This window comes from Taudactylus pleione, unplaced genomic scaffold (genome assembly GCF_031769625.1).
Source record: "Taudactylus pleione unplaced genomic scaffold, aTauple2 ptg000627l, whole genome shotgun sequence".
Classification (NCBI taxonomy): domain Eukaryota; kingdom Metazoa; phylum Chordata; class Amphibia; order Anura; family Myobatrachidae; genus Taudactylus; species Taudactylus pleione.
The window spans coordinates 851,654-865,417 of NW_028285029.1; positions in this window are offsets into that span (position 1 = coordinate 851,654).

Genomic DNA, 13,764 nt, shown 5'->3' on the forward strand with positions numbered 1-13,764 from the left:
GCAAAAGCCATAGTTAAAACCAGTGATAAAACAAAAATTCCTCAAGACATCTGCCCAAAGGGCAGCGATTAGCTAGTCATCAAGTTAGGGTGCAATTGTCAAGCTAAAATCTGATATATTTCTTGAATACACCAGATCTCCATGTACCAAGTGCTCGGATATCATCTATGGACCAACCCGCCCCAGCGGCAGCCGTTGCGACGCCTATGCGAAACAAGTGGGTACAATTGTCAACCGGAGATAGGCCCAACTGCAAGATACAGTGTCTCAAAACCCAACCAAATTCATATTGACACATCCATGTGCATCAGCCAAGCACCCGATGCCGCGGGACATGAGCTCAAATAGGATGAAGCCATGACCACCAGACAAATCCTACGGTCCAACCATCGAAACCCAATACCCCTACCAGCTTGGTCGGTCTTAGAACACTGTACCCTACAGTAAATAGCATCTGCCCAAACTACCACTTGAGCCAACAGCATAGGCGAAACAGCCGTCCTGGAAGGAGTGACCAATTCACCAACCCTGAAGGCCCCATTGTATGCCATGGCAAAAGCGAAGTGGAAAAGACCGACTTTGTATCCCGAAAAACAAACCTGTTTAATGACTTTTAAAAATTTTCAGAGCAAGGAACCATCAATCAGGTGTTGCAAATCAGGCAAAGCGGGTGCAACTCTTGCCCAACCTTTTAAGACCCTTGACAGAAATAAAGACTTAGTAACATCCCATTCCCCCTGCAAGCGAAGGAAATAGTATATACCAGCCAATATCTTTCCCAGATGCGATCTTGATTTCCAAGCCGAATAGAACTCCCCAACAAAAGTAAGAATAAGAGTATCCACACTCTTACCTCTGTGCTCATCACACTGCAAGAACTGTCTCCACTGCTCCCAAGGAGACCAATAAGCCTGGAAGGTTGCATCAGACAGCGATCTATGCGCTAGTCCCTCCATGTCAGTTACATTACCTGCCACACATAAGAGGGACAAGATTCACCAATGTCATCAGCGTCTGGTGCTAAACGCCAAAACCTAGCCCAATCGAATCGAGAGAGCGCATCTGCGACCCCATTATCAATCCAGGCACATGTTTAGCCCTAATTAAAATGTTATGCTGCAGGCAATGCAAAACTATTATAGCAAGCAACCGAATTACCGGTAAATAAACCAATTTCTGTTTATTGACGGCGTGGACCACACCAAGATTGTCACACCAGAGGACGACTGACCAGTTTTGTAACCTCGCACACCACAGTTCTAGCACTACCATTATCGGGACAAGTCCAAAAAGCAACACATTTTTAGTCAGGCCATCTGAAAACCATTGCCCAGGCAATGGGGCCGCGCACCACCTTCCTTCGAAATATGTCCCAAAACCTGAGGAACCTGCTGCATCCGTGAAGAGCTGAAAACCTGTGCTTGCGACAGATGGACCCGACATGCAAAGTGAATTATGCCCAGTAGCGACTGAGCTTGTTTGAGGGTGACTTTACCCACTGCCAAAGCTAACAGAATGCCATCATGCAAGCGAGCCTCTTTTTCCATGGGGAGCTGATACAAACCCCTGATCATGTCTATTTCAATGCCCAGATAAACAAGAACAGGTGAAGGACCCTCTGTCTTGTCATGTGCAATCGGAACCCCAAAACTGTCAAACAACGTGATAGCCCTTCCCAACAAATTTGCGCAGCGTGAAGAACCAGCCAGACCGACAAGAAGAAAGTCATCCAAGTAATGCGCGACGCCTAACTCACCTGTGGCTCTGACCAAGCACCAATGCAGAATAGCGCTAAATCGCTCAAAATACGCTCAAGATACCGAGCACCCCATAATTAAGCTCGTCTATATAAAATTGACCCTCTAACTTAAAACCCATGAACTTGAAACAAGACGGGTGAAGCGGTAACAAGTGAAAGGCAGATTCCACATCCAGCTTACACATAAGGGACCGGGACCGAAAGAACGTACCATATCCAAGACGGAGTCGAAGGACTGATAGACCACATGGCAATGCACTTTGGAAATAGCATCGTTAACCAAGGACTCAAACGTGCAAGACAGATGCTGTATCAGCCTGTATTTTCCTGGAGCTTTTTTAGGCACCACCTCGACTAGGGAGAGCACTAAATCCGGAATGGGGGAATGATCGAAAGGCCCACCAATGCGACCCAGCAGGACTTCCGCATTAACTTTGTTATGCAAAACCCCTGGCAATTCCCTAGCCAATCGAAGGTTCTTCACAAAACCCGTAACAACCTTGCCGATAATGGGCAGCGGGAAACCTGTTGTAAAACCAGATCGAAAGAAGCCTGCATCGATTCGGGATGGGTAAACGTCCAGCCATGCCGACATCGCCCCAACCCATACCAGAGAGGGAGCCCTACTTAGAGGAGGAGGGGCCGGTGCCCCGCACTAAAGAGGGAGCAACTGACCCAACCCCCTGCCTGTGGGTTTGCTACAGTACCTGATAGGGTGTGATCCTCCACAGCGAATGCATTGATTCTGAAACTTGCATCGGGAACCCAGAGTACTTTGTTATTATAGGTGAAACATTTTCCGTGTCCAGTCCTGAAACTGGAGGGGCGAAAATTATTGACAATGGATTCTATGCCCGCCCGGGCGAGCCTATGAAAACCCATGACCTCAGAAGACATCCTATCTGGCTGGGTAAAGTCGACAAAGATCTCCACATCCTTCAACCCAAAGTCAATGACCATCTTCCCGTGGTGTTTCCATCTGAATTCCTCATCGTAGGTTCTCCAAGTGAAACCGTGCAAAGAAGTAAAGAGGTCATGCACCAGGAACTGATAACGCACCACATTCATGTGCTCATCGGGGTGCGTTTCAAGATAACAAGCCGAAAAGACATACATGCTACGCAGCCAGTTGTGGTATGACCTGTACACATCCATTGCTGCCTTACCCTTCTTTTTGCTGCCCACCGAGCCTTTTGCATCTTGCTCATAAGAGCAAAGAAATCCACAAAGCGCCCTTTCCATATTCTATCTTTCATTCTGGGGCGCAAACCTCGCAGCACTGCTGTGTTTGGGCAATGAACACCATCCGATTGCCCCGACTCCAATGACAAACTGCTACTAGCCGACCAGCGCCTCCTTTTCGCCCGCCTCTTCCTACCTCTTCTGCCGCCTTTACCAGAAGTAGACAAACAAGAGGACGAGGTGGAGTACAGGTCCTAGCTCTTATCTCTATGCTTCTTGTCGCTGCGAGCCCTGGTTTGCCTACGTCTAACGCTACTATAGCTCACACTGCCATCTGACCCAGATGAGGAAGAGATAACAACCGAGGATTTCCCCCGCTCCCAATTTGGATACAACGAGGACTCACCAGACATCTCCACCCCCACAGGTGTTTCTGAAGCCTCGGCCACCAGACAACGACGATCCATGTCAGTGTTGAATGTCGACCCACCTGCAATTGGGGAGAGAGAATGGGATACAACCGCTGGCATAGAAACATTACCATCTGCAACTGCATTAGTAATAACACCCAAACCCAGTGAACCAGTATTGCTGAGGTAACCACGGGATTCAGAGCCTGTGTAATTTGAGATGCCCTTGACGTCCCAATGGTTGCCGGAGCAATGGCGGGGTTTCTGCCACCAGGCTCAGTGGTAAGAATGGGAACTAATGCTGACACAATAGAAGTGCATAGTGCTGACACACCTTGCATATTTAACAGTCCCACTGTGGAAGGACCCGACCCAGATGCCAACAATGCTGAAGAGGGCCCACCACATTGAGAAGTAGCCTGCCTAACAGCATCAGCAGAACACCTACCTGGGGTCAACCAGATCCCAGCACACTACCATGTGCATACCCACAAACACTGCTGCTGTCACTAGACAGCGAAAGCTGCTGCAATGCATCGCTATCATAGTCTACTACCTGGTTCTGCTGCCTGTCCCATCTGCGACCCCTTGCATTAACCCTGCTGACAGGTCCGGTTACCAGGACAGCATTGGCAATCAACCCGGGCATCTGCCTCATCCTGCACAGTCAATACCTGTTCAGGCCCCCTACGCCATAGCCCGCGAGCAGGCACAGCCAACATGGCTGGCCTACCCACAAGGCCCCGTGGACGAGGGTGCACATCTGGTGTTCGACAAGAGATCGGGGAGCCAGAGAGGCCCCAAATTGTGACCCTATCATGCAAATGACCCCCGGGTGATCATCCTGGCACCAACTACCTCGCAGTGTCGCGGGCTACCCCAAGAGCACACACGAGGTAAAACCCCTGCATCATCTGATGCCGGGGGCACCACAACTCCACCTGTGTCACCTGGACCTCTGCTTAGGTAGCGTGCAGGCAGAGCGATGACCCTGCTTGGCATATCCATCACTCACGGGCTCCTCACACAACAGGTAACAAAAAGAAAAAGTTAGAGAATGAGCAGAAAATAGAAATAGAAAAGGGGAAGGGATTAGTATGGTAGACAGGAATGAATAGCAGCAATAGAGAAGATAAAAAGAATAGAAGAAAAACAAAAGAGATATGTAAGAAACAGCAATGTATTAAGGAGCAACAAAACTGTGTACTTCTCAGTCCAAATCACTAGGAACAAAGAGGCCTAACCATAGAGACTAAGCTCCTCAATCAAATCAAAGCCCACCCCTTCTACAGGCTCCAGCCAATCATGTTAGAGCAGCACTAGGACAAAAATCCATCCCACAAACAGCTTAACCCTTGAGTGTCCATGCTGAGTGTGAATGTACAGGCCTGGTGGATTAATGTCCCTCCAGTCACATACATGACTTATGTGTTTCTTCTTTTGCAGGGGTACTATAGCCCTCAATGCCCCGCCTGCTGGTACCTGTGATTCTCCAAGTACCAGTTTGCAGGGATGCTTGCTGGGACCTGTAGTACTACTGAAAAAGACAATATTTATATTTTCAGATGCACCACACTACACAATCCACCCGGCACCCACCGCCCAGGGGTGCTGGTGATAGCCCCGGGCTATCAGCCTGGGCCTGGGGTGCACTGGAGAGGGGGATCCACAGCTCTCCAGGGTTCCCTGGACTGGGCTTACTAGCAGTCAGGGGTGATGCTTTGGCTGGGGGGCCTGGTGAAAGGGCTCCCCTGGCTGTGGCATCACCCCCCTGCTAGAAAGGGTCCAGTGCTGGTTCTGGTAAATACAGGGGGACCATACACATTTTTTCCCCTGTATTTCCAGAATCAGAACCAGATCAGTGCCCAGTGCTGGTTGCGCTGAAAATGGGGGACCCCTACATCATTTGTCCCAGGCAACCAGGACTGGTTCTGTAAAGCCTGGTGCTGGTTATGCTTAATACGGGGGACCTCTACGTAGTTTGTCCCCTGTATTTAGCACAACCAGTACTGGGTCTCCAAAGCCCAGTGCTGGTTGTCCCTTGGGGGGTGGGGCTGCACCATTTTTTTTTTATAACAGGGTTTTTTTTTTGTAAGCACAGAAGCATAGATGGTTCTCACTGATCCATCAGTGTTTCTGTGTTTTTGTACACACAGATGCAGGTATCACGGATCTTTCATATCTGAGCCTGCATTTGTCTGCTGCTACCTACCCCGGGTCCTGCCACCTGCACCACTGCCACAGCTAATGCCCCCGGGTACAGGCCACAGCTAATGCCTGCTGCCCTCCCGGGTTCTTATGGCTTCTTCCTTTCCCCGAGCCCCCCACAACTGTCGCCCACACTGACCTGCCATCTTGGTGCACCCAAGTGAAACCACAGTAAGTACACCTGATGGACGCTCCTACTGAGGCTGCACATCAAGTTGAAACTTCCTATCTCTATAATGGCAGATTTGTGAGGTAATAGTTTAAAAACTGTAACTTTCTCAATTACCTAAACCCCCAAAGCACCTACCATAGAACAATAGATACCTAATAAAACAAACCCCAAGTTTAAATTTTCCCCCTACCCTGAGTTATGCCTTTCAAAAAATCCCCCATAGAGAACAGCAGAAAAGTGGTCCTAATTGAGTGTCAGAAAAAACTGTCAGTTGGAAATTTAGATTACTCCCAAGTCCTCATTTTTCATGTTTTTGACATGAAATTTGTCATGCAACCCCAAGCAACAGTTCTACCAGCCCATGCCAATTTAAGCTCCGTACCTCCAATAGCTGATGAGGTGTAGCCCCTTAAACACCATGCCTCCCTCGAGATTTCTCTGGGAAAATTCAGTTTTTTTAGGGGGCCCCTACATCGTTTGTCTCCTGTATTTGGTAACCAGGACTGGCTCTGATTAGCCTGGTGCTGGTGGTTCTTTATACAGGGAACCTCAAAGTCATTTGTCCCCTGTGTTTAGCACAACCAGCACTGGGGCTCCAAAGCTCGATGCTGGGGGCACGTAATTTTTTTCTTATATTACACATTCATTTTTTAAAACAATGCATGGATGGATCTCACTGATACATCCATGCATCTGTCTTATTGATTTGATTTTCTCAGGTGCATGCCCAGCACCAGTGAGTCCCTCTGTTGCCCACTGACGCTTCTGTGCACAGCCCTGTTGCTGCCACTACTCCACACCCCCACTGCTGCCACTGCCCCACACACCTGCAGCCTGCCCCCACAGCCGTCTCTCCCTCTGCACCCTTAAAACACACCTGTGTGCTGTCTGCTCCTTCACCTGTGTTAGTGTACCTATTTGTTGTCCATCTGCCCTACAGGTGGCGCGGTTTGCTCGTCAAAACCCTGATGGTCAATAAATTTAAAAAAATTTAAATTCCATAGACAAAAAACCTTACGGTTTCACATGTCCCATTAAGGCTTCTTAGACATGATCTGAAATTTCACAAAACCTACTGAATTTGTGCCACTCAAGCTAAAAAAAGCAATGAAATTATGATCATTAAGGCTAACGCCTTAATGGACATGTTCCTTGCGCAATACAGATATGGTATGCCATCACACCCTGTGGTTAATATCACAATTCCAAAATAGATGAACACCCTGGGAGAATTAAAGACATTGGACTTGACAGTCATACTTTATTGATAGCCATAGATGACTAAGGACCAGAATATCTCTCTTACAGCATGACAGCCTATTGCGAACTCTTCCCATTCCGTCATGTCTTTGGGAAAAAAAATATACTGTGTGGACTTTCTTTTTTTCAACTGAAGTACCAACTTCAAAGGCATTTAACACAATCTAGTTGGACATTCTGTAGATCATTTTCTAAGATTATATATTTTATCTGGTTTAAAAAATTACTTTAAGCTTCTCAAACCCTCATTTGTGTTTTGAAACATATTTAGGCTTTATTGTTTTACAGAAACCAAAGCGTACTTTTCTGAAGAAGGAGAAATGACATGAGGCACAGAGGTTATTTGAAATCTCTAATTGAATCATATGGGACCACATTTTCCTATTGACACACTTTATCATGCCCATTAGAAAGAGTAATTTTGTGAGAACCAATTATCTTTTTATGCGATTGTTGTGCCATGATTTTTTTTAAAAGTATATTCCTGAATAAATGGATGACCCATGAACATTTTTCAATAGAAATTTATTACACACCATGTATCAATTCAAAATATTTCAAAAATGTCCTACAGTATCTAAGCTTCACTCTCTTCTAAAACAGGTGTGTGTCTGTGTGTGTGCGCGAGTAACATATTGTCATTGTCTTTGTGATATACTGTACTTGTTTCCAGTGTACAATGTTTTTTTGTCTTCCTTTGTTATTATTACTCAGAAATCGGGATGGCCATTACTGATAGAGAAAAAAAGTTATGATGGCTGGAATCCATTTGGAATATTACTTTAAGTTTTCTCCAAAGTGTAGGAATACAGCAAATTGTATATTAGAACTCACAGTGTTTTCACATTCTGGCACAGATGCTGTACATTATATTGTCTTATTACATTTTACATGTTTAAAATTGAGGTTGGATTTGAGATTTTAATTTCTTGCTGTGACTCAAGGGACCTGGGGGATTTTGTTGTGAATATTTTTGGTGCTAGCCGTCCCCTAGTTAAACGTAAAAAAAATAATATTATGCAGCACAGTTAGCCCAATGCATAAAATATTTATCTGAGCCTGGGTCAGGAGTCTGCGAAGATATAGAATTAGCAGAATTTTCATCATCATTGACCATAGCTATCTTGTAGAGACTCTGTAATCAACCTATCTCTCTTTATCTGGTCTTGCCTTCATTAAGTTTTTGAATCGTATGATTAAAATAATATTTCCAACCTTTCCTGGACTGTCTGGACAAATACTGTACATACCACCGCCAATCAACCCCTAGTGTCTAACCCTCCACACATAGGGCCTGATTCAGACTTGGGAATAGAGTCAGATATCTCTCTCAACTGATCATCTTGGTGAAACCATGCTGCACTGCAGGTGGGGCAGATTTAAAATGTGCAGAGAGATTTAGATTTTGGGAGGAGTGTTTCCAAACTGACATCTAAATTGTAGAGTAATAATAAAGCTGTGCAGTATTTGTGGGCTACATGCAAAAGCAGCGAGTATATACCCCACATGCAAAAAAATTATGTATTTACAACACTTGCATTGCAATATGGTTTGTTCAGGTTCACAGTTGAGAGAGATATTTCACTCTATTCCCAAGTCTTAATCAGGCCCGTAATGGCTAACCTTAAACTTCCCCCCTAGTTCCTAACCCTAACCCTCCCCCATTGCCTAACTTTTACACTCCCCCATAGTGCCTAACCTTAACCCTCCACCCTAGTGCCTAACTGTAACCCTCCCCACTAGTGCCAAACCTTAACTCTCCCCCCCATAGTGCCTAACCTTAACCCTCTCCCCTAGTGCCTAACTGTAACCTTCCCCAATAGTGCCAAATCTTAACCAACCTCCCATAGTGCCTAACCTTAACCCTCCCCCATAGTGCCTAACTCTAACCCTCCCCCCTTGTGTCAAACGTTAACCCTCCTCCCCCATAGTGCCTAACTCTAACCCTCCCCCCTAGTGTCAAACCTTTACCCTCCTCCCCCATAGTGCCTAAATCTAACCCTCCCCCTAGTGCCTAAGTCTAACCCTCCCCCCTAGTGTCAAACATTTACCCTCCTCCCCCATAGTGCCTAACTCTAACCCTCCCCCTAGAGCCTAACTCTAACCTTCCCCCTAGTGCCAAACCTTAACCCTCCTCCCATAGCACCTACCTCTAACCCTCCCACCTAGTGCCAAACCTTAACCCTCCCCCATAGTGCCTAACCTAAACCCTATCCCCAGTGCCTAACTCTAAACTATTCCCTAGTGCCTAACTCTAAACCTCCCTCCATAGTGCCTAACCTTAACCCTCCCCCCACAGTGCCTAACCCTAACCCTCCCCCATAGCACCTAACCTTAACCCTCTCCCCAGTGCCTAACCCTCCCCCATAGTGCCTAACCTTAACTCTCTCCCCAGTGCCTAAGCCTAACCCTCCCCTAAAAAGTGCCAATCCTTAACCCTCCACCCTAGTGCCTAACTCTAACCCTCCCCACTAGTGCCAAACCTTAACTCTCCCCCATAGTGCCTAACCTTAACCCTCCCCCCTAGTGCCTAACTGTAACCCTTCCCACTAGTGCCAAACCTTAACCCTCCCCTCCATAGTGCCTAACCTTAACCCTCCACCCTAGTGCCTAACTCTAACCCTCCCCCCTAGTGTCAAACCTTAACCCATCTCCCCCATAGTGCCTAACTCTAACCCTCCCCCCTAGTGCCTAAATCTAACCCTCCCCCCTGGTGTCAAGCCTTAACCCTCCTCCCCCATAGTGCCTTACTCTAACCCTCCCCCCTGGTGCCTAAGTCTAACCCTTCACACTAGTGTCAAACCTTAACCCTTCTCCCCCATAGTGCCTAACTCTAACCCTCCCCTCTAGCGCTAAACCTAAACCCTCCCCCCATAGTGCCTAACCTTAACCCTCCCCCCATAGTGCCTAACCTTATCCCTCCCCCCATAGTGCCTAACCTTAACCCTCCCCATAATGCCTAACTCTAACCTTCCCCCCTAGTGCCAAACCTTAACCCTCCCCCATAGTGCCTAACTGTAACCCTTCCCACTAGTGCCAAACCTTAACCCTCCCCTCCATAGTGCCTAACCTTAACCCTCCACCCTAGTGCCTAAATCTAACCCTCCCCCCTAGTGTCTAACCTTAACCCATCTCCCCCATAGTGCCTAACTCTTACCCTCCCCCCTAGTGCCTAAATCTAACCCTCCCCCCTGGTGTCAAACCTTAACCCTCCTCCCCCATAGTGCCTAACTCTAACCCTCCCCCCTGGTGCCTAAGTCTAACCCTTCACACTAGTGTCAAACCTTAACCCTTCTCCCCCATAGTGCCTAACTCTAACCCTCCCCTCTAGCGCCAAACCTAAACCCTCCCCCATAGTGCCTAACCTTAACCCGCCCCCCATAGTGCCTAACCTTATCCCTCCCCCCATAGTGCCTAACCTTAACCCTCCCCATAATGCCTAACTCTAACCTTCCCCCCTAGTGCCAAACCTTAACCCTCCACCCATAGTGCCTAACTCTAACCCTCCCACCTAGTACCAAACCTTAACCCTCCCCCATAGTGCCTAACCTAAATCCTATCAACCCTAAACTATTTCCTAGTGCCTAACTCTAAACCTCCCCCCATAGTGCCTAACCTTAACCCTCCACCATAATGCCTAACCCTAACCCTCCCCCATAGTGCCTAACCTTAACCCTCTCCCCAGTGCCTAACCCTAACCCTCCCCCATAGTGCCTAACCTTAACTCTCTCCCCAGTGCCTAAGCCTAACCTTCCCCTCCATAGTGCCTAACCTTAACCCTCCCCCATAGTGTCTAACCTTAACCCTCATCCCAGTGCCTAGCCCTAAACTATCCCCTAGAGCCCAACTCTAAACCCTTAACTCTAACCCCCTCCCTAACCCCACTACTTACCCTCGGGATGCTGGTGTGAGGGCTGTCGGCACCGGGATTCTGACTGGTGTCGGCATTCTGGCGCCGTCATTGTGAGCGCCTGCATCCCGGCTGTCGGGATTTCAACTACCGCAATTTAATACCCCCCCTTCCATTACTTCAGTTTCTCCTTATTGACATATAAAACTGGCATCAGAAAGGTTGTTGTTCATTTTGTTATTGCACAATTACGCTCTCAGCAAACATTACATTGTATCCATTGGAAACACATCTTCATAGTTCCTCTGCATGTGATGGTTCTTTATGACTATATTGTTCTTATACTACTAATAAAACAAATTACTAAAAAAAAATGGAACACTAATTCAATTACAGGTCACCCTGTTCATAGCTGCACCTCATTATAATACCATATTTGTCCTGTGGTTGTATAAAAAGGGCACAATGTATATTTAAGAGTTGTATATGGTTATGTCTAATTATTCACAAACTTATTTTATAATCACCAAGTTGTCTATAAATTGCCAATGAAAGGAGCAAAAAGCCCCCAACTATTTTCACGGTTATGGGTTAGACACATCTGGATGGAAGTATAGTGTGTGACTAAATTAATGTTGCTGTATAACGTAATACACTACACATTATAAAGTGATGAAGCCCTTTCATACACTGACATACAGAGCCTGAAGACTGCAATGCATCACAAGGATCATTATAGCCTATACACTTTAATACATTCTCTGTTATTTATCATTCCAGCTTGAGGATAATGCTTAGGAGGAGTTCTTGCCATACAGTGATGATCTGCGTGATGATCCTGTGCCTGACACTTAGCAGATCCCTAACTTCATCACCTGCCTGTACCCTGGAATTACAAGAAGCATTAGAGGACTACAAATATTTTAAAAATGGGGACATTGTAATTGGAGGTATATTAACCCTTAACTTTAACATGGACTTACATGAGAGACTAATGTTCTGTAGTGGGTAAGTGAAAAATATTATCTAAAATAAAATTAAACTTACTAAATTCACTAATCAATTTAAACAGATAATTATTCTTTTTCCTGAGCTATTTTTATGGAAATACTGAATAAAGGTGCATTATACAATGTAGTTATGTATAATGAGCAACACGTCCACTGACCTTGATTTCTAGGGTAAGCGGAAACCGATGTCTCAAACAATGTTCCACGGTGGCCTTGCTTTGTATGATAGATTTAATTACTACAGTATGTCCTCTTATACTTTATGTATGATCAATGTCATAATAAAGCTCCTATATTTCTGTAATTTAGAAAAGATTGTCTGATCCTATTCTTTCTGAGCCGGATATGACATTATTTATGCTGGATGGAAGTTTTAATAAATACTATTATTCCGTCTCTTCGACAACTGCACAATACATTGTATATACTTTGTAATTGTGATGCTGCAAAGTGCTGCACATTATCTGTATGCAGGAGGCAATTCTCAGTACCTGTTATTATTCTGCATGATGGGTGACTGCAAAGTGCTGCACATTATCTGTATGCAGGAGGCAATTCTCAGTACCTGTCATTATCCTGGATGATGGGTGACTGCAAAGTGCTGCACATTATCTGTATGCAGGAGGCAATTCTCAGTATCTGTCATTATTCTGCATGATGGGTGGCTGCAAAGTGCTGCACATTATCTGTATGCAGGAGGCAATTCTCAGTACTTGTCATTATTCTGCATGATGGGTGACTGCAAAGTGCTGCACATTATCTGTATGCAGGAGGCAATTCTCAGTAACTGTCATTATTCTGCATGATGGGTGACTGCAAAGTGCTGCACATTATCTGTATGCAGGAGGCAATTCTCAGTAACTGTCATTATTCTGCATGATGGGTGACTGCAAAGTGCTGTACATTATGTGTATGCAGGAGGCAATTCTCAGTAACTGTTATTATCCTGCATGATGGGTGACTGCAAAGTGCTGCACATTATCTGTATGCAGGAGGCAATTCTCAGTACCTGTCATTATCCTGCATGATGGGTGACTGCAAAGTGCTGCACATTATCTGTATGCAGGAGGCAATTCTCAGTAACTGTTATTATCCTGCATGATGGGTGACTGCAAAGTGCTGCACATTATCTGTATGCAGGAGGCAATTCTCAGTAACTGTTATTATTCTGCATGATGGGTGACTGCAAAGTGCTGCACATTATCTGTATGCAGGAGGCAATTCTCAGTACCTGTCATTATCCTGCATGATGGGTGACTGCAAAGTGCTGCACATTATCTGTATGCAGGAGGCAATTCTCAGTAACTGTCATTATTCTGCATGATGGGTGACTGCAAAGTGCTGCACATTATCTGTATGCAGGAGGCAATTCTCAGTACCTGTCATTATCCTGCATGATGGGTGACTGCAAAGTGCTGCACATTATCTGTATGCAGGAGGCAATTCTCAGTAACTGTTATTATCCTGCATGATGGGTGACTGCAAAGTGCTGCACATTATCTGTATGCAGGAGGCAATTCTCAGTAACTGTCATTATTCTGCATGATGGGTGACTGCAAATTACTGCACATTATCTGTATGCAGAAGGCAATTCTCAGTACCTGTCATTATCCTGCATGATGGGTGACTGCAAAGTGCTGCACATTATCTGTATGCAGGAGGTAATTCTCAGTAACTGTTATTATCCTGCATGATGGGTGACTGCAAAGTGCTGCACATTATATGTATATAGGAGGCAATTCTCAGTAACTGTCATTATTCTGCATGATGGGTGACTGCAAAGTGCTGCACATTATCTGTATGCAGGAGGCAATTCTCAGTACCTGTCATTATCCTGCATGATGGGTGACTGCAAAGTGCTGCACATTATCTGTATGCAGGAGGCAATTCTCAGTAACTGTTATTATTCTGTA